Source organism: Ambystoma mexicanum, chromosome 7p, assembly GCF_040938575.1.
Source record: "Ambystoma mexicanum isolate Mex_15411 chromosome 7p, UKY_AmexF1_1, whole genome shotgun sequence".
Taxonomy (NCBI): Eukaryota; Metazoa; Chordata; class Amphibia; order Caudata; family Ambystomatidae; genus Ambystoma; species Ambystoma mexicanum.
Genome location: NC_090939.1, coordinates 831,487,244 through 831,509,265, shown reverse-complemented (window position 1 = coordinate 831,509,265; position 22,022 = coordinate 831,487,244). Strand labels below are relative to the sequence as shown.

At 45.2% G+C, this 22,022-nt stretch overlaps 1 protein-coding gene across 3 annotated transcripts in view; it reads right to left on the bottom strand.

The window, feature by feature from the left end:
* The window catches only part of FGF14 (fibroblast growth factor 14), a 1,600,952-nt gene that overhangs the window by 595,299 nt on the left and 983,631 nt on the right, over positions 1–22,022 (bottom strand). The window lies entirely within an intron of this gene.

Sequence of the window (22,022 nt, the reverse complement as noted above, 5' to 3'; positions counted from 1 at the left end):
GGGTATTGCTTTGAAGTTAACATGTATAAAATTAATCTCCATGTAGGAGATTAAAGCCATAAATAGGAATAAGTCAGACTATCAACTTCCATTGCGGGTATTGAGATGCTTGAGCAATTATGGATGTTGGGTACAGTAATAATGGCTATGCAAGCTAAAGGGATGACAAATGATATGATGGACAAAGAGGTTTCGTTGCTAGGGTGGTAGGATTCAAATGCACAAAAGTGGTGAATTTCTTTGATGAGATTTTAGATGGACGTGCATTGAGTTACTTGTATTATTGTTTTAATATTATTATTGCTATGTGATTATGTGATTATGTGTCTTAATATTGTGTGAAATGTTGTAAAACTGAAACACACTAAATAAATAATTAATAGTAACTCCTGCAATTCAATATTGAATGGCTACATTGTTCTAACTGCCAGAAATGGTAACTATATTACTTAACAGAAGGTGGGAATAGTATTCATGGTGACATCTGGTCAAAATAGTTTGCAAATCTAGGCTTAAACACGTCCTCAAAGTGACAGCTGTCTTTGTTCCTTATCCACTCTTTCTACTTCTTCATACGCATGTCTGCCCTTGTTTGATGTTCTGCCTCTTTATGTCTGCGCTACGCAAGAACAGATAAAGAGGTACATTCAGTGGCTTGCTGCATCATCTATAAGGCAGTCGCCCCCAGGTCACCCAGCTACCTTGCGGAGAAACTCAGCATCACTGGCGGACAGTGCACCACCAGAAGCCAGGACACGTGCAGACTTGAAATTCGCTGTTGCAAAAAGGAAAGGACCAGTAATTAAGCATTCTCTGCCTACGTCCCAAGTCTATGGAACCTCATGGCCATCAGCAGCTCTGACCCACCTCTCCAAGGAGTCTCTCCTCCTCAACACCGAGGCCATCAAGTCGTTCCGCATGCCACCTGACTTGCTAGAGGCCCCCCGACCCTCTCCTCCAAGACACCCTGTACAGCTATACCCCTCTTCTGTATCCCTCTGTATCCTACCCCTCGATGTATATCTGTTCTGCTGTTACCTCTGAAAAGCGCTCTGTTATGCATCTGTTCTGTTGTTACCTCTGCAAAGCACGCCGCTGCTTCTCGAAGCTAGGTCGGCACTCAACAAATACCAGAAGAAGAAGAAGAAGAAGAAGAAGGAGAAGAAGAAGAAGAAGAAGAAGAAGAAGAAGAAGAAGAAGAAGAAGAAGAAGAAGAAGAAGAAGAAGAAGAAGAAGAAGAAGAATAAGAAGAAGGAGAAAAAGAAGAAGAAGAAGAAGAAGAAGAAGAAGAAGAAGAAGAAGGAGAAGAAGAAGGAGAAGAAGAAGAAGAAGAAGAAGAAGAAGAAGAAGAAGAAGAAGAAGAAGAAGAAGAAGAAGAAGAAGAAAAAGAAGAAGAAGATGCTGAGTTATGCTCTAGCACCCACAGTGCAAAACATATCATATCATCAACAAGTGACTGCATACTCACAAACACCATACACTCCTAAACTCACTTATTAGTGAAACTACAAACATTTCAGATTTTACCACCTGTGGTAAAATGAATTACCACCTCTGGTAAATAAGTCTAGTCTCTGTGCAAATGAATGCAGTCACAGAAAGAAAACCCAAGTCCATGTGTTTTGATTTTCCACTTTTATATACTAATGCTCTTCAGAATTATTGAAATAAAATACAGTATAAGCCATGTGTGCAAAAGAAAAACATAGATGTTTATATTTTACATTACAAAGTTGCACCCATCAAAGGCTCCCCGAACGTTATCTTACCCAATGTCCTTGATACTTTTAAAAACCCTGGGAAAAAGGACAGGTGTTAGGCTATATTCTGAGGAGAGTGTTACCACTATAAATAGGAAAGCCACCAGTGCATCACTACAATAATAATATACCACAATACGATACCACTATATATCACAATAATAAAACACCCCACAATTAGGTGTAACTCCTTCAGAAAACATATCGAGCAGGTATTTATGAACCGACCAACCCCCGAATAATTTTTAAATATTCATCCAAAGACAGAAAGATGGGTTTTTCCAATCTTTAGCCAAGCAGCACTGTGATCCCCCATGATTATTCCTGCATGCATGTGCTTGTTTCTGCATCTTGATTAAGATCTTAATAAATAAATAAATATGCATCAGCACTGAGATTTGCATCTTTAAAATTTGCCTTCTATACCAGCAACCAAAAATAGATGCCCCAATAGCATGCAGCTTTCTGGACCACATTATATGACTGATAGCTATTTTAGGGTTTCATGATGGGGGGCAGGATTTTGGCTACTGGGTGTATGACATCGGTAAAAGAGAATCTGAAACATGTGTATGTGGATTACATGTCAATCACAGTGTTGGTTGGGTAACGGGAGATTTCATCGATTATTATTTTTTATCGAACGCACGTTTACTGCATAATAAAGCAGGCAATTTTGCTGCATAGTCTTTCCGTTGAATTCTTACTGTATACACGGCTCTGTTCACGTTGTCCTCCCGTCGTGCCAGTCAATCATTTTATTTTCAGAATGTGGGTTTAGGGATAGGGGTTGTACACGCCAAAGAGGTTTGGGGGTTGCAGGGTTATCCCCTGCTTTCTTCATATATTCAAGAGTCGATTTCGCAAGTATGCAAAGGATAGGGTGACCAGACGCCTGGGTTTTCCCGGGACAGTCTGGGGAAATCACCCTCTGTCCCGGGGTCCCAAGGTTTTTTTCATTTTGCAAACCCTACCCGGGGTTGGCAAACGGTGGGTGCCTACGACCCCAGTTATTGCGATTTCGAAATCCCGAATTCGGGTCCCGGCGCAACAATTAACAGCGTGAATGGAGGCGTGAAAAGCATTTCATGCCCCCATTTCCTCCCCCTTCCCCTCCCTGGCTACTCTCCTCCAATGAGAGGAGTGTGCTGAGCACACCCCCTCCCCGCCCCCCGCAAAAGGCCAGCAACATGGAAGAAGAACTAACGTAAATACAGTTTTATTTGTATTTACGTTAGTCCTACTTTTATGTTTATGGCCTGTCCAGGGTTTATTTTTTTTTTAATCTGCTCACCCAAGCAAAGGACAGCTTCTTATCAGGCAGAGGTACGCATTACAAAGTGCAGCGTTTGGTTATCCCGTAATCTCGTGAGATTTCGGCCGAATCACGCGCATGCGGAAATCACACTCTGTTTCACGATTACATCGGCAAGGCTACACACAATGGCTAGGGGGTCCACAAATAACAATTTGTGGCCCAAAAAAGCAGTGTATGTCAGATAAATCATATATATATGTGCACAAATAAGCATTACGTGTAATTTGGTTTGCGATGGTTTGTATTTCAGTTAAATGCTTTTCGTTGATTTTGTACGCAATCAAATCACATAGAACTGTTGGCTCAGACTCTCTCTACTCATGCCAACAATCCTGCATTGGAACTGATGCTGCTGCTCTCGTTAGGAAGAGAAGGAGTCTTATAACTTTTAACTATGTTCTGTATCTAAAGCATTAAGTCAATAGACCAAGGTCCCTCTCAAGGACTGAAGGTCAATAACATCCACCCTTTGCCTAGGATCCACCTGACCCATCTGAGGGACCCTCAAAGCTCTCTCTCACAAGTCTTCCTCTATACAACCCAAACTGGCTTATTGTTAGGTGACAACCCCTTGTCTTATCAGCCTTAGAAAATTAAGCTCAATGATAAAAAAAGAAATACAAAAATAAATATTAAAAAAGTAGTTGCAAAATGAAATAAGGTTAGGATCTCAATCTTTCAGTCAAAAAAAAACTTAAATTCCACAATTATTATCAAGACAATCTTCCATTTAGCCAGATTTGTCCATCCTTTTATTGCCATTTCGTCTATCCCATTAGAGAAGCCTGTATTTCAAAAATGATCAGAGTACTCTTAAAGAATGTCTTAGGTATCAAGGAAAAACATAACAGCTTCCGCTTTCCTTATTCTAGGAATGCACTGACAGTAAAAAAAGAAGAAAATGAGCAAACCGAACATGTTAAGCAACTTTCAGTATGTCCACTAACAGAACATAAAGGTGCTGTATTGTCACCTCTTTTACCCCTGTCACAGTGCATTTAGAAAAGGGACCTATGGCGGATATTATGTTGGAGAATTGAGTCTCAAAGGCCTCTCTGCTCCATTCAAAAACCTTTTCCTTGGCATTCGTCAGGCACTGGGGAAATCGGATTGGCCACATTTAACCAGGACCACCTGCCCACAATTAAAATTCTGTACCATGTTGGATGTACTTCCACAAAATATTTGGTGCGGAGAACACACTTGTATCCAAGAATGACCTTTGTGCGGTTAATGATTGCAAGGCCTCAGTGCTGTTCCTGCTTGGGCTTCAAGTGAGTACCAGTGTTCATATGTACGAAAGTCACAGGTGGTAATGTAAGGATTTACAGACCCCTTTCCAAATTCCAGTGGGCAGCAAGTAAATCTTGGCTGATGTGCCTCTGAGGACAGGTATAATCAGGGCTGTCCAACTCCATGACTCAAGCGCCTGAATCCCGATGGGTTTTCAGGATGTCCCTCGTTAATGTTCACAAGATAAAATGTGCATATATTTAGAATCATTCTATGCAATTGTATCTCACGAATATTAATGAAGGTTATCCAAGCTCTGGTTCTCTCTAGGTTGGACTATTGTAACAGCCTCTTTCTAAATCTACCTGCCTCTACTCTCCGCCCTCTGCAATTAATCCAGAACAGGACTGCGAGACTTGTCCTTGGCCTCAAGCCCTGCAATCGTATCTCTCCAGCTCTGAAATCTCTCCATTGGCTCCCAGTGGATGCAAGGATTAAATTAAAAACCCTCTGCATTGTCCACAAGGCTTTCTGGGGCCTGGGTCCAAAATACCTTCAGCTATCCCTCCGCAAATACCTCCCCTCTCGAGATCTTCGCTCCTCTACCACCAACTCCCTCAGGGTCAATCATTTTTCAAAGAAATGAGCTGGGGTAGATCTCTGTCTTCGGCTGGGGCCTCCCTCTGGAACAGCCTCCCTGCCACTCTAAAACTTGAGGAGAACCATCTCCGGTTCTGGAAGCACCTCAAGACCTTCCTCTTTTCTTCTGCTTTTGGCCCCCCTCTCGCCTGCTGATCTGTTCTCACTTGGCACTGTGTACCTGGCCACCCTCTTTCCTCTGGGTCCAGGTACCTGCTCACCCCACCAGCCTCCCGCACTGCCTCCGAGCCACCCCTCGCACTGGGGTCTGTATCTGTACCCATACAGCCCCCCTTTTCTTCCTGCACTTATCAGACCTACCCTGTCTGCTGCCTTAAACCTAGCACTTGCAAATTGCTGGCTGCATTACCACTGTTTGTTGCCTTTATTATTTATGTATTATTATTTATCTGTTTCTCGTCTGCTTCGCACTTTGCCACTTCTCCCCCCTTCCATGCACTTTTCCCCTCCCCCTCTCCCATGCACTTGCACCTTCTCAATGTCACTGGGCCTAGTAAGATCGCTGTTTTGTTCTCCCCTGTTCCCCTCCCTTGCCTTGTCATGCTCTGAAATACTTGCATGCGAGCGTGATAGAAATATAATATCAATATCAATATCAATGATTCCGATCATCGAGGCCTGCAGTTGGATAACCCTAGGATATATGAAAATCGATGTCTATTGGAGTTTCCCCTTTTCCCCCTCTTATCTGCATTAGCCTTAGCCCCATTACTTCTGAAATGGATTGTTGCTCGTCCATCTTCACACAGACCTTTACAATATTGAGTTCATGGTCAGGTGGGGAGCCGTTAGCCAGAGTGAAGATATAATATAGAGCTTTAAAGTCTTGAGAGAAAGCAGCACAGAAGCCAAACAAATACGTCATTGGTATATAGGAGAAGCATGTGCTATAACTCCCACCACTGGCACATTTCATGCCCATTATCCATTGTCCAGTGCCCTATTGCTATTTTCAATTAGGTATCATTGCAAACTTGTGTTTTCTTGTGGACATCACAGCTGTAAATGGGGTTCATTTTACAGGCTGGGCTTCTGGGACATAGGGAATACAATAGAGAGAGCCCAAATTCCACAAGTGTGGAGTCCTATCTTATTTTTGGGACTTAAGACTACACAAGACTCGAAAAGATAGGACTTGGTCCTTTATCAACAGTTACTCATTCATCTGAATGCCATCAATTAGTTCAAAAAGTACACATTTTAATAGAAATTACAAAATTGTCTAAAATACATGATTAAACCCTCTAAAAAGATACATATGTATCGTATTAACAAAGACAAACATTATGCACAATCAATTCTAAAAAATCTTAGATATACTGACGTTACTGATCTCTAATTAAATCCCTGTGTTATAGTTCTTCTAGATCAGAGTTACGATTATGATTTATCGTTATCTTTTCTATTCTTCTATTCTAATTCTATTCCATTATTAGAATTAGAACATCCCTTCACTGGAATATTCAATTCACTCAGACAGTTTAATTAATTAGACTGACAAAAAAATTCTTGACATGTTTCAGTCCTCTATGTGGGTCTTGGGACTTTCTTCAGGATTGGTCAATGTGAGGCGTAACAAGTGGGCTTTGGCCAAGTTAGGAATCCTCTGGCCTTCTCTTGGAGATGATAGTAACTGTTGATAAAGAAACGATAAAAAAGAATCAATTTATGTTTCTTCCGACATCTTTAAAAGTGTCAAAGAAGACTGTAGGATCCTATTGGTTACCTGGTCTTCTTAGTGTGCGGGCTTTCTTGATTAGCAGGCGAAAATTTGTCCACATAGGTTGGGCGTTATTTTCGGGAGTGTCCACTGCGCACGGGCACTGTTTTTGTTGTTGATTGTGGAGCATCTTACAGTACAAGAGCTGCATATTTCTCCCCAGCACCCAGAATCTACATACCCTTATGCTTGAGTTCATTAAGAGTAATCCCGCAGCCAGAGGCGTGTGTGTAACATACCAAACACCCTCAAAGCACATCATCTGATGGATCAGCTGGCCTTCACTGCATGAGGCAAGCATGATCACAGTGCCTGTTTGTTTGCTTATTTATTTATTTATTTATTTATTTATGTATTTGTAATGTGCCGGCAGCCCGCAGGCAGCGTGGTGCAACATAGACATAGGAGACGAGAAACACTAAAAACACAACAGGAAAGACCCTCAGGAATAACTCAGGCAGAGTTCAGTCAGTTTTAGAAGGGTTTTTAAACGATAGCAAGCCCGGGTAGAGTCTAAGTGAGTGAGGTAAGTTATTGCAGGGCCTTGCAGCTTTAACTGGGAAGGGTCTACCAAGACCCCTGGTGCATTTCACTGTTGGGCTTTGGATCAGTCCCAACCCTGAAGAGCGGAGGGATCTGGCAGGTAGGTAAGACTGAGCCAGGGATTTAAGATATACAGGGGAAGAACCAAAGAGGCATTGGTGAATCATAGAACGAAAAAAAGCAATCCGATCCTTGATCGGTAACCAAGGCAAACACTGCCTGTGATCTGAGATGTGAGGTCTTCTGAGAGAATTTGTCACAATTCTGACTGCATCGTTCTGAATTACCTCACATTTTGATATGCTGGAGGAGGAGGCTCCGATAAGGAGAGAATTACAGTAGTCAAGTCTCGTGAAAATGGTCGCTCTTGCAATTGTAGTGCAGTTGCGCTTGGATATATAGGGGCAGATTTCCTTTAAGAGGCAAAGGTGATAATTTCATGTGTGTTTCACATAAGAAGTGTGAGCATCTGCGTTAAGGGAGGCTTCTAATTGGACCCCCATAGTTTTGACATTTTGTTGGATCTTGATGTTGTCTTCTAGCAGAAAACTGCTATAATCGGAGGACAGTTTAACCTGTAGAGGAGGTCCCAAATAAAGCCTGCACTCCAATCGTCCATTTTGAAGTACCAGGAACATTCACACCAAAATATGTGACGTATGATGAGCAAATAAACCAGCAGAGAGCTGCAGTAGGGCTCTGCCCAGAGCCTATCGGAAGAACAGCACCTATTGAAATACCAGTAACCAAGAAAACCATGGACAGTAAGGTATTCTTTAAGGAAACCCTACCAACAAATGAAACAAAATGAAGATTGCCTAATACAGTCCCGGGAGAAACCCAAATGGTCTTAATGAAAGACGAATGGTGACATCACGAGGACCCGGCAGACTCACAGATAGAAGAACTGATGACCCGAGAATGGTGCAAAGAGACGAAACGCCATGAATAAGGATATCGTGAACCTAAAGTGAAAGGACGATGTCGAAATGCAAAGAAGTTTAAAGCTGTAAGCAAGATGAAGACATTTGACCAGTTTACACCTGTAAATATGCTCGGAACCGCAAGAAAGCTAAGAAAACAGTGCGGCTTGCTATGCTTAGTAGAAGAATAGTGCGGCAAGCACCATTATACATAATCTACCTCAAAACGAAGGACAGTATTATGAATGTATTTCTACTTTGCACAAGAAGCAGAATCAACCCAGGTTACTAAAGGCCAAAAGAGAAAAGATTCATATTTAGCAAAACGAGAAGAGACGGCTGAAATGAAACTCGGCAGAGGCAACTCGTGCCAAGAAAGCCAAGGTCATACCAATAGAAGAAGCAAACAGTAGCTACATTTAACTGAAACTAAGAACAGAATATCCTGCCTCTGAAAGGTCGAGATAAGAAGACGTAGGCAGGTGGCGGCTAAATGAGAATCAAATACACAAATTGAGAGAAAATAGACAAATTCATGGTGTAGTAATCACGTGACCAGCCGTGCAAGAAGAAGCGAGTGTTCACACCTACGCTTGGCACCTGACCAGGCGGAGATATCAGAACTTTTCCAGACAGAAGATGCAGTCTCAAAGCCAACCACAGTGAACTAATTGACACATGGCTACTAAAGTGATGATTGATTGTAACCATAATTGGAGGAAGGCCGGGTAACTAAGGGGCACCTCACACCTGTCCAACCATTCTGCGTGCTGCTAAGTGAAGTGGAAAAGTATGCATGGGGTTGGTGAGAACCCAATCACAATGGACCAAATAATCTAGGGTCCTATATTTAGTAGAACCAATGGGACGTCGTACTTTTAGTGACATCTACAGTAGTCATTTTTTAAGGAAGGGCGTAGATGCCCACCTGACAGTGTTTACCCAATCCCCTCACTCCGTTACCATATACAGATATAGTACCTATAGTAAAGTTACCTTTCTCTAACCAATAGAATTGCATGTTAACTTTTGAGTGTTGCACGTCGATGGTGACGGTTTTTGAGTATAAATGTTAATACTTGTATGAAGTTTGTTGGAGTTGAAGCGAGGACGATCCTATCACTGCTGATATCCTTAACTCACCGTTTTCTGTACTTGTCATTAAATGGACTCCCTTTGCCAAACCATTGAGTTGTCCTTATTGATTGGTGTTGGAGTAATGAATCTTCACCCACATCCATCTCAAGGGTGCAGCTATCTCATCTTAAAGTACTTCTGAGCAAACCTCGGCTCTATGGGCCAGTCAAGGGTCTCAGAGTACAAACCCTCACCTGTTTGGAGCCGAAGATCATAAGCTTTGTCTTAGTACCAATCAGGCACAACCAATTCTCCGACATCCGTCTATCAATGTGGTAGTAAATGTTGGATAGAGCTTTAGCGTCTGTGGCATAATCCCCTGTGAGTTCCAGGACAATCTTGGGTGTCATCGGTATAATTTGTAAAAATGACAACGAGCTTGTCGAGGAGGGCACAGAGAGATCTGATGAGGCCACACACTCCACAAACATGCTTTTGGGCAGCACGATGACACGACTACAACCTCAGATTGGATCAGATCGCTGTGCCTCATGTCTGGCAGCTAACACATAGGAACCTGCCTTCACCTCGCCCATTCACCCATGCACCAGACCGTCTGTGAGCTGGCCCACATTGCAATCAGAAATCACTCGCCTCTGCTCCAGCCTCTTATTACTGGCCGGTTGGACATATGGGAGGGGCATGTGGTGGCATAGATGCATAAAGGGCAGCTAAGGAGCCGGAGCCCCATTTAACCCCTTAATTGCCAGGCTATTATGCAAGTCTATGCAAAAAGGACGAGCATACTCGTCCTTGGAACTTAATGTGTCGTTGGCATGCCGGCCGAACAGCCTCAGTCAATGCTTGCTCTCCAGCAAGGTGTGTATTTGCTCTCATTACTCAGGGTTGAACAGGTGCATGGTATCACAAGATCACTGTGGCAAAAATGAAGACGTCTTTCTTAAATGCTCGCCTGCTCAGGGGCTGGGCGGACTTTGCAATATCTTTTTATGGATTTCTGAATTCAAATGGGTGCTTGCACTTTACAAAACTGTTGCCCTTATATCTACTAATGGGAAAGTTCCACCCACATGGCAAGAAGGGAAAATGATACCAATGCATTAAAAGGGCAACAAAGGGGAGACTGGTAATCGCAGGCTCATTTCGCTTGTGGGGTGCCTCATGTAAGATGTTTGCGAAAGTTATATTGGGTGAACTGATGGCTTGGGCTGATTGGGCTCATTTTCTCTCTAGCTACTAAATTGGATTTTTATTTCAACTCTCTACAGTTGCCTAGTGCCTCCCGTCTTGCCTCAAAGGGCTCTTCCTAGTCAGTCAATGCCCCTCTCCATGGCATTTCTAGATTATAGTGCTGCTTTTGAATGAGTAGATAGGGGTATGCTTTAGAAAAATTCAGTGCCACTTCTGCCATGTTGGTGGCCTTTCGGCCTCGTCTAAGTTGGCAATCGTTAATGGCTGCTATGGGTGATGACAATACTCTTAGATGAGGGGTGCACAACTGATGTCCCTCAAGGGCTGAATGTAATACACAAGTCTCATAAACTGGGCCAGACAGTCTATGGGGGGTGAATGGGTGCCAGGGGTGTCGGTGTGCAAAAGTGATTAAAAAAACCACTTAAAACATGCATTTTGAAGTGCAATTTGTATGTATTGCTCTATTTTCTAAGTATTACCTCAGTGATACACTGCATCGTCACTTTGGTTATTTTTTGTGTTATGGGACTTAAATCATCTTTTTAAATAGGTATTGGGGTGCAAAGACAAAAACTGGCTTGCAGCAGTTCATCATTAAGCTCGGGTATCTTGGAGGACTGTAAATAAAGTTTGAAATGCTGCATCTGGCCCGCGGGCCGGATGTCGTGCACAACTGTCTTAAATGTTCGGTGGGATGCTGCTGACTTCCTGAAAGGAGTTTCTCCCTCTCGTGGGGGAAGGGCCTTCAGCATTTTTTGTGATAGTGTTGGCTAGAAACAGATTCTGCCCGCTTGACCTGTGTTTCTGGGTAGGTCCGGGTGATTGATGGGCAGAAGATATATTGATTGACAGTTCCACTTCGTTGATGGTGGATTCTTACTGTCAAAAGTGTCAAGTAGTAAATAAATGGAGTTACTGAGCAGGGTTCCTGTCTGTTCTAGAACTTAGCGCCTCATCAGTACGGGCCTGGGCATGCTCCTTAAGAGGGTCTGCCCACGAGCCTCAGCAGGGAAGAGGCGTGGCCTTAATGCTGAGGTCGAACTTGACGGGAAAAGTTGCTAGCGGCCCTCTTCTACTTTTTTAAAAAACATTTTACCATTCCTATAATTCAATTTTTTTTTTAAAGTGCTCCGGAATGGTTTCGTTTTTAAATAAAAGTTTAGCAATAAGTTGAAACTTGCGCTTCAGTGCACTGAACGTTCCCTTAAACAGCAGGCGCATTGGTTTGGGGGTTTGATTTGAGCGTGGGAGGGGGCGTGGCGATGGGGTTTGCGGGGCGTTGGGGCAGGGCCGCAGGGAGCATAGTTCCGACACATTTTTTCGTACACTTCAACCACTGCCTTCATGTGAACCTGACGAAACACACTAATTCCAAAGGATACTTAGGGCAGATGCGCAAGGCCGACTTTCACAAATTGGCGCGTCTCCTCGGAGAGGGCTCTTTGGAAGATGCGTCTCGCTTTCTACAATTTGAAAGGTGCCTCAAATCAATGTGTGTACAAACATGGTCGGTCTGGGCCATAAAATTGTCTCGGGCAGCATTAAAAAAGTGGTCCAACGTTGTAAATGGCAATTCATTCCTTTTGTGACACTGTTTGAATAGTACCCAAGGGGGAAGTTTTTTTTAAAATAATAAATCTGATGAAAATTGTGCATTTTACACACTATTTATTCAGCAACACTGGTCAAAACTACTAGCCGCATAGTGAAGTAACTCAACTAAATGGCCTACATTTCACATTGGCCTAAAAAGTGGGTCACTTTGACCCAAAAAAACTATCCCACACCAGCATTTTGTGTTTTTGGTATGGACATGAGCCTATTGATCCTATATGTCAGTCCAAGCCTGTGTACAAAACATCAGCGAATCGTCGACAATTAAAGAGAGGGACGATGAAAAAGGCTTGCGATTGGGAAAAAAGACATCCAGTCAGACAAACCTATGGACAGACAGACAACCAGGCGGGCAGGCAGACAAGAAAGAAGGCACTCAGACAGGATTAGAAAGAGATAAACACGGCGGCAGTCATGAAGGAATGCAGAAAAAGAGACAAGACAGGCAAAGAGACAGCCAGGCAACAGACATGCTGGAAAGCAGAAGTGAATACACACAGGCAGGCACGTGAGTAAATAGGTTGCCCGACAGAGAAGGAAGCAGGCAGAGAAGCAGATAGACAAGTGGGAAGGCATACAGGCATGCATTCACAGCCATAGGAATGCATGTAGACTTAGACGCAGACAGACAGGCCAGAGTGCAGTGAAATGGGCAGACTGGCAGGCGAACGGGCACACAGGCAGGCAGGCGGTGAGATAGAAAACTGCTGGCATGTCTTCTTTTCTCTTCTTCCCTCTTCTTCCACTCCCTCTCCCGCTCTCCCTCTCTCCCTCCGCTTCTCCCCTTCTCTATTTCTTTCTCCCTCTCTCTGTCTGTCTCTCATTTGATACCTCTCTAGCGAGATTTATGTCTGTCGGTCAAAAGAGAGGAGAGAGACAGACAGAAAGAGAGAGAATAGGAGAGAGGAAGGGGAAGAGAGAGAGGGAAAGAGAGAGAGGAAGAGGGGGGCGAGAGATGGGGAGAGTGAGAGGAAGAAAAGGAGAGAGGGGGAGAGAGAGAGACAGTGAGGGGGGAGAGAGAGACAGAGAGAGGGTGGGGAAGAGAGAGAGAGGGCGAGAGAGCGAGGAACAGGGAGAAAGAAAGAAAGAAAGAAAGAAAGAAAGAAAGAAAGAAAGAAAGAAAGAAAGAAAGAAAGAAAGAAAGAAAGAAAGAAAGAAAGAAAGAAAGAAGAGAGAGAGAGAGGGGGTGAGAGAGAACGAGAGATAGGGAGAGAGAGAGAGCGGGGGAGAGAGAGAGACAGAGAGAAAGAGAGCGTTTTAGGGGTCGCTGGGTAAGAGGCAGAGAGAGAAAGGGGAGAGAGAGAGCAAGGGAGAGAGAAAGAAAGAGAGCGAGAGAGAGGGGGAAAGAGAGAGGTAGAGAGAGAGAGGGGGGAGAGAGGGGAAGATGCAGATAGGGCGAGAGGGGGAGAGAGAGAACGAGGAGACAGGAAGAGGGGGAGAGAGATGGAGAGGAAGAGACAGGGAGAGAGGGTGGACGTGAGAGGGAAAGAGAGCGAGAGAGAGAGAGAGAGAGGATTAGGAGTAGCTGTGCAGGGGATTCTCCTATAGAGGCAGACATGCATGCGTGGTGGTTGGACTGCCAGATGCCACGAAGGAAACCAGCAGCAACAGCTCAACACGTTGATGGTGGGTTCTGCAATGTGTGTGTGCATGGAAGCCTCCATCGGGTGTGGCAGTATCAATTGCAGAACAAAGTGGCAACATAGAGAACGGTTCTGAGAAGTTCTTATGCATCCCGATAGGCGCATCTGTGTTTACACGTTATGGGGCAAGGAACTACTGAATAGCAAAGACTCGCGCTCTCGGTGCACACCTCTCAAAGAACTCTCCGGGAGCCCCCGTTCCAACCACAGCGATGCAATCTGCACAGCACCGCGCCTGCTCGCATAGACAGTGCCAGCACAGAGGCCATCTCGTGGGTGGTCACCGCGCCTGCTCGCATAGACAGTGGCAGCAGAGAGGCCTTCTCATGGATGGTCACCACGCCTGCTCGCACAGACAGTGCCAGCACAAAGGCCATCTCGTGGGTGGTCACCGCGCATGCTCGCATAGACAGTGGCAGCAGAGAGGCCTTCTCATGGATGGTCACCGCGCCTGCTCGCATAGACAGTGGCAGCAGAGAGGCCTTCTCATGGATGGTCACCACGCCTGCTCGCACAGACAGTGCCAGCACAGAGGCCATCTCGTGGGTGGTCACCGCGCATGCTCGCATAGACAGTGGCAGCAGAGAGGCCTTCTCATGGATGGTCACCACGCCTGCTCGCACAGACAGTGCCAGCACAGAGGCCATCTCGTGGGTGGTCACCGCGCATGCTCGCATAGACAGTGCCAGCACAGAGGCCATCTCGTGGGTGGTCACCGCGCCTGCTCGCATAGACAGTGCCAGCACAGAGGCCATCTCGTGGGTGGTCACCACGCCTGCTCGCATAGACAGTGCCAGCACAGAGGCCTTCTCATGGATGGTCGAAGCGAGGGCAGAACGTGGACATAGTCGATGCTGATAAAAAGTGGCAGCCAATAACCCTAGCCTGGAGACTGCTCCCGCGCTCCCTTTTCCCGCGCTCCCTGGCCCCGCGCTCCCTGGCCCCTTTCTTTTGCACCCCACAGGGCACAGTCTGCATGCCACCCTGGGCGGGCTCACAATTCGCCTCTATGTGGCTGCGACTTACTGCTTTAAGACCACTAGACTCTTGATGTGCAGAGTATAAAAGATACATAACATAACATGTCCCACCAAGCTCCAGTAGCCATGCTACACACCGGGGGCTTGGGACATACATACACTGCACTGCAAGACCTGTGCCCCAAACTAGGACTGCAATTTATATAACACTACCCTACAATACTTGGCACGCACCAGGGGCGTACTGTGTAACACTGCTCTGTAATACCACAAACCAGGGGCATTCCGTGTTGAAAAGCCCTACATTACCCATAGTATACACCAGGGCATTCTGTGCCCCACTGCCCCTCAGTACCCATAGCACACAGCAAGGGCATTCTGTGCCCCACTGCCCCTCGGTGCCCATAGCACACAGCAAGGGCATTCTGTGCCCCACTGTCCTTCAGCATCCATAGCACACAGCAAGGGCATTCTTTGTCCCACTGTCCTTCAGCATCCATAGCACACAGCAAGGGCATTCTGTGTCCCACTGTCCTTCAGCATCCATAGCACACAGCAAGGGCATTCTGTGCCCCACTGTCCTTCAGCATCCATAGCACACAGCAAGGGCATTCTGTGCCCCACTGCCCCTCATTACCCATAGCACACAGCAAGGGCATTCTGTGCCCCACTGTCCTTCAGCATCCATAGCACACAGCAAGGGCATTCTGTGCCCCACTGCCCCTCATTACCCATAGCACACAGCAAGGGCATTCTGTGTCCCACTGCCCTACATTACCCAGAGTACACAGCAATGGCATGTATAGGTTGATGGCCAAATATATCTCAGTCACAGTCACCTTTCTGCTTTGGGGACTGCTGCTCAACATTAAAGAATTCAACAAATAGTTGGATCCAGTTGTGCAAAGGCCATTGGGCAGACAACCCCTCCAAGCCCCAAAAAAATGTTTGGGTTATGTTGACTTAACCTTGCTGAACTACAAAGTGTTGCAGGACAGGACAGGACACAGACACTACACAGCACACGCAACTCCACAGTTAAGAAAGGCTCAGCAATTACTAATGTAGAGCATTTCATTGTTAGCAGCTGCGTTCGTATGCATTCATTTTTAGGCAATGGAAATCATGATGGGGTGTTAGTACTTGTATGTCAGGGTGATTCGAAGTGTATGGGGAACCGAAAACAACTGATTCTCATAGCAGTTCTTAAGTGTGTGGTTTCAGAAATGGAGAGTGTTAACTGCTTGTAACATTGAAGCTCCACTAGAATAGTCTCATTAGAATGTGTCAAGAATACAAGTAGATTCTCCCCTCCCATGCAATCTCTGAAGATAGCCCATCTCCCAACATTTGAAGCGGTAGACCCCCTCCCCCCAAAATGTTTGCCTATTTGCACACCTGGGTGGGTCCCTGATATTGCTCCAAGACCCTGCATTAGCCACAGTGCATGTACGTGGCTTAAAAATGGGATGGCCAGATTGTACAAATAAAGTCATAACGTGACAGGCCAACAAAGTAAAAGAAGGACTATAGTTTATCACCTGGCTACCATGACAACACTTCAGGGGAAAGAGATGGGAGGCAATATTCCAGTAATTTCCCTGGATATAAAGTGTGCGAATTTGGCAGTGAATACGCGCATGCTCGGAACAAAGTCACGTGCGCCCTGCTTGCTCCATCAGACCTTTCTATGCAGTATTTTCCTGGACACTCTCTGTAGCACGCTTAATACATGTGGCTGTTAATTGAAAGGTTGGGGGTCCGAGCCCACCCCTGGGTGGGTAACTTGTTTAAGTCAAATCGCCTGTAATAACGTTCATTTGGGTTATGACTCCTTTTCCCCTCTGTACTCCGTGCCTTTGCTTAGAGGACCCACACAGGTCTCTGGACAGGACCCCAAGCCACAGGGAGTCTTCTATTATTTCAGCGCACTGAGGTCTATGGGTGTATAGCGCTATATGCTGGGCTATACAACGCTATATATAGCTAAATAGCGCTATATGACCCATATATTGGGCTATATAATGCTATATATTGGGCCGGGAGCATAGGTCAGGGGCAACGCATTTTTGGAAGAAAGACAACGCATATCAACACAGCTCCGAATCCCGCTGGTCTCGGCGCGTTCTAAAAAGGTCAATTATAAGAAGGCATTGATGATTATTATTAAACAGGGCCTGCTGACAGGGCCCCGCCCACAATTCAGACCTGCAACGGCCTAGCATTGACTCTTATTAATGTGGGCCAAGGTAGGGTCGACGTTAAAGACAAACTGGGCTGGGCCTGTGTCACAGAGCGCTGTTCTCATTGAAAAACGCTTTGTGAATCAGGTCCCGTGTTTCTAACATGGATACGATTAGTGACCCTTTGACTAGAGGTATGTGACCTACGCCCACTGTGCAGCTGATGCACATATATGACAGCATTGTTCATATGTGATATGCCCCAAACTCGAGTAATTTATTGCCTGATTGACTGCCTGGTCCTTGAGTTCAAAACCCGTGAGTGTCCGGTTAACCAGAGCATGTGATCTTGGCCAAACCCTGTTAAAGGCAACCACCTTTGCTGAACTTAGACTAGGGTGGGATGCCAGTATTCAATGCTACGGGAAATCAGCAGCATGCATGCCAGAATCCTCTATTCCACTCAGGGATGGTAGTCCGGTCCTGTTTTTCGTACTTTCCACTCTGACACTTGGCCCTGGATTTCCCCATTATATATCCAGGACTACACGTCCCTGAATGCAATGATAAACCCAGGACTGGTCCTTTATCCTACGAATGGAATGGGACTCGCTGGCATATAAGCACTAGTCATGAACAACGCCAGTAGAAGTCGAGAGTTCGGCAGAGTCCGCGGACGTCGGCTACCTGCCCTTTGTCCGAATGTTTTGAGACGTATGCAACGGAGTGGCCATAAGCCCCCTAGACCCTCCCCCCACCCCCCTCTCGTGGAGTCATGTGTTTTTGTAATGATATGTTGTATTGGTATATACTCTACTGGAATCCATGCCCTCAGTCCGCGTGATGCCTACACTCGGAGAGCGTAGTTTACTATGCACACGGGCGCACCCCAGTGTCGGCGGCGCCTCTCGCCTCTCAGCACCTCGCCCATCAACAGTAAACGTGCTAAGCAGATGCAAGCCGCCTGCTCCTACACTCATGCTTACAAAGGGAAGCTGTCTGAGGTGTGTCTGCGGGCGGCGGGCACTGCGGGGTGGGGGGATGTTTACTGTGCTTGTGGCGGGCGAGATGTGTGACCGAGGGAGGATGGGTGCCATGGAAGAATGCAGGCGAAGAGGGGAGGGGAACAGAGGACTTAAAACGAGATGGAAAAAAGAAGACGGAGAAAAGGGACAGAGGGTGGGAAGGGGGAGATAGCAAGAGGAAGGAAGGAAGGAAGGAAGGAAGGAAGGAAGGAAGGAAGGAAGGAAGGAAGGAAGGAAGGAAGGAAGGAAGGAAGGAAGGAAGGAAGGAAGGAAGGAAGGAAGGAAGGAAGGAAGGAAGGAAGGAAGGAAGGAAGGAAGGAAGGAAGGAAGGAAGGAAGGAAGGAAGGAAGGAAGGAAGGAAGGAAGGAAGGAAGGAAGGAAGGAAGGAAGGAAGGAAGGAAGGAAGGAAGGAAGGAAGGAAGGTAGGTAGGTATATGGGAAAGGGGTAGCAACTAAGGAAATGTGTGAAGGCGAGGGGAACGGAAGAAGCGGAAAGACGACGAGAAGGCACAGACAACAAAGAGGAAGTAATAACTAAAGACGTAGCAAAGGGCCAAAAAGAAAAGGAAAGAAAAGGGCAGTGGAAGGAGGGCAAGGGAGGAAAAGGAAAAGCAAAAAAATTAGGAGAAGATGGAAAATAAAGGAAACAAAAACTTGAGAGAAGAATGCAAAGGAGGAGGAAAGAATTAGAGAAGGCAAGTTGAAGAAGAGGAAATAAGGAAAAAGGGGGGAAAACAAAAAGGGGAGGGAAGATGGAAAAAATAAAGGAAATGGAAGATGGCTCATTTAGAAGAGATAAAGGAAACAGAAGGAAAGTAAAACATGGAATGAAATAGGAAAGAGAGGATGAGGGAAAGAATAATGAAGGAGGACATGAGAAAGAAAAGGAAAGCACAGAGTTGCCAAAGGATATAAGAGGAACGAAAAAAGAGAAAGGTCGGGTAGAAGGCAAGGAATGGGTAAGTGCAGAAGTGGAACGTGGGCAAAAGAGATAATGGCGTGAATATACATGCAAAGAAGCAGAGGACGAAGAGACGTGCAAAGAAGAAGAGACATGCAAAGAAGCAGAGGACGAAGAGACATGCAAAGAAGAAGAGACATGCAAAGAAGGAGAGGATGAAGATACATGCAAAGAAGAAGAGACATGCGAAGAAGGAGAGGATGAAGAGACATGCAATGAATAAGAGGATGAAGAGACATGCAAAGAAGAAAAGGATGAAGAGACATGCAAAGAAGAAGAGGATGAAGAGACCTGCAAAGAAGCAGAGGACGAAGAGACATGCAAAGAAGAAGAGACATGCAAAGAAGGAGAGGATGAAGATACATGCAAAGAAGAAGAGACATGCGAAGAAGGAGAGGATGAAGAGACATGCAATGAATAAGAGGATGAAGAGACATGCAAAGAAGAAAAGGATGAAGAGACATGCAAAGAAGAAGAGGATGAAGAGACCTGCAAAGAAGCAGAGGACGAAGAGACATGCAAAGAAGAAGAGACATGCAAAGAAGGAGAGGATGAAGATACATGCAAAGAAGAAGAGACATGCGAAGAAGGAGAGGATGAAGAGACATGCAATGAATAAGAGGATGAAGAGACATGCAAAGAAGAAAAGGATGAAGAGACATGCAAAGAAGAAGAGGATGAAGAGACCTGCAAAGAAGGAGAGGATGAAGAGACCTGCAAAGAAGGAGAGGATGAAGATACATGCAAAGAAGAAGAGACATGCGAAGAAGGAGAGGATGAAGAGACATGCAATGAATAAGAGGATGAAGAGACCTGCAAAGAAGCAGAGGACGAAGAGACATGCAAAGAAGAAGAGACATGCAAAGAAGCAGAGGACGAAGAGACATGCAAAGAAGAAGAGACATGCAAAGAAGGAGAGGATGAAGAGACATGCAATGAATAAGAGGATGAAGAGACATGCAAAGAAGAAAAGGATGAAGAGACATGCAAAGAAGAAGAGGATGAAGAGACCTGCAAAGAAGCAGAGGACGAAGAGACATGCAAAGAAGAAGAGACATGCAAAGAAGGAGAGGATGAAGATACATGCAAAGAAGAAGAGACATGCGAAGAAGGGGAGGATGAAGAGACATGCAAAAAAGAAGAGGATGAAGAGACATGCAAAGAAGAAGAGGACGAAGAGACATGCAAAGAAGAAGAGACATGCAAAAAAGGAGAGGATGAAGATACATGCAAAGAAGAAAAGGATGAAGAGACATGCAAAGAAGAAGAGGATGAAGAGACCTGCAAAGAAGCAGAGGACGAAGAGACATGCAAAGAAGAAGAGACATGCAAAAAAGGAGAGGATGAAGATACATGCAAAGAAGAAGAGGATGAAGAGACATGCAAAGAAGAAGAGGATGAAGAGACATGCAAAGAAGAAGAGACATGCAAAGAAGAAGAGACATGCAAAGATGAAGAGACATGCAAAGAAGAAGAGGATGAAGAGACATGCAAAGAAGAAGAGACATGCAAAGAAGAAGAGACATGCAAAGAAGAAGAGACATGCAAAGAAGCAGAGGATGAAGCAGTGGGATACAAGCCTATGAAGGAGGGAAAATGAGAAGGAAAAGGCAGAAGCAACAGGTCTCGGTATGAAGACAGACCAGAAGGAACCGAGACAAAAGACTGGACAGAAGAACAGAACAGTGAAAGAAAACCAGGTGAAAGGAGTAAAGGGTGAAGAAAGTAGAGGAGAAAGAAGTCAGGGACAGGAAGTGCTAAAGGCAGGAGAAAGAAAGGGAGAAGAAAGGGGAATAGGAAGAAGAGAAAGAGAAGAAACAAGGAAGGCACAGGGAAAGGAGGAAAAAGAAAGCATAAGAAGGATCCAAGGAGAAGAAAGAACCCACAAAATAAGGAACAATAAAAGAGAAAGAATTAAAAAGTATGATATGTAGGACAGGGAGGGAGAAGTAAGGGATTAGAAGAGAAAGGGAGAAGGACGGACAGGAACACAAGAAGAGGGGGATGAAAGGAGGAAGGATGTGCAGGAGTGACGTGGAAAATAAGGAAACTAAATCATGAAATTAAGGAAACGGTTAATCTAAAAAAAAATTAAAAAGTCATGATATTGTAGCATGTAGCATAGCTTCGACTGTGCATATATGGTCTCCCCTTTCCCCTAAGCATGCCCCCGGGTCCCTCCTATAAGGGTATACACACAGGCCATTGTGACTCATTAATAGGTATACATGCATTTCGTCGAATGATTTTACATCGTGGGACTTTTCATCGCCAACCCTTTCATCGCCAAAACCTTTTTTTTAAAACTTTTTTATGGGGGGGGGGTGTTTGGTGCGGTTTGGGGTATGATTATTTAAGTAAGGGAGGGTTTGGGGGGGCAAAGCCCCCCCATAAATAAAACAAAGGGAGTGTTTGGCAATGAAAGGGTGGTGATGAAAAGTCCCACGATGTCATTCGGCGAAATAACGTAGAACCCATTAATAACCCGCCGACCACTCGCTGCGTACTGCACATAAGACGTGGCCATTGCTCCTTCCAAAGGCACTTCTTGTGAACCCTGGCTTCTTGATTTCGGAGTTGTGCTGTGCCAGTTTAACCGTGTGGCACCTCCGGGCGTCACACACATGCCTGTCTGCCTTAAACTACACGTGCTCCAGAACAGCACGTGTGGCTATAGGCTCGTGGGAGACGTGTTGCGTGCCGCCCAGAGTCGAAGTATAGAAAGGCACACGTGCGGAAAGATGTGTGGGGGAGAGCCAGACAGACAGACTGATCAATCGATAGAGAGAGAGAGAGAGAGAGAGAGAGAGAGAGAGAGAGAGAGAGAGAGAGAGAGAGAGAGAGGGGTTGATAGATAGAACATGGTAGATAGCTAGAAGGATACATATAATGATTATTTTTTTATTTGTATTTTCATCCTTTAGATTTTTACAAAAAAGTAGCAGAAGAAGAGAACAATTGAAAAACAAGAAAAGCCTCAAATTCTCAACTCTTTGAAAGATGAGAAATTAAAGGGGCTGACTAGGCCGAGGAGCTTGCAAAACAAGGCTCTCTATTGTAGGGCAGTCATTAACGTAGTGCAGTTGACCACCAGTCATAATGATTAATGCACAGATACATAGATAGACAGGCAGACAGCTAGATGGATAGATAGATAGATAGATAGA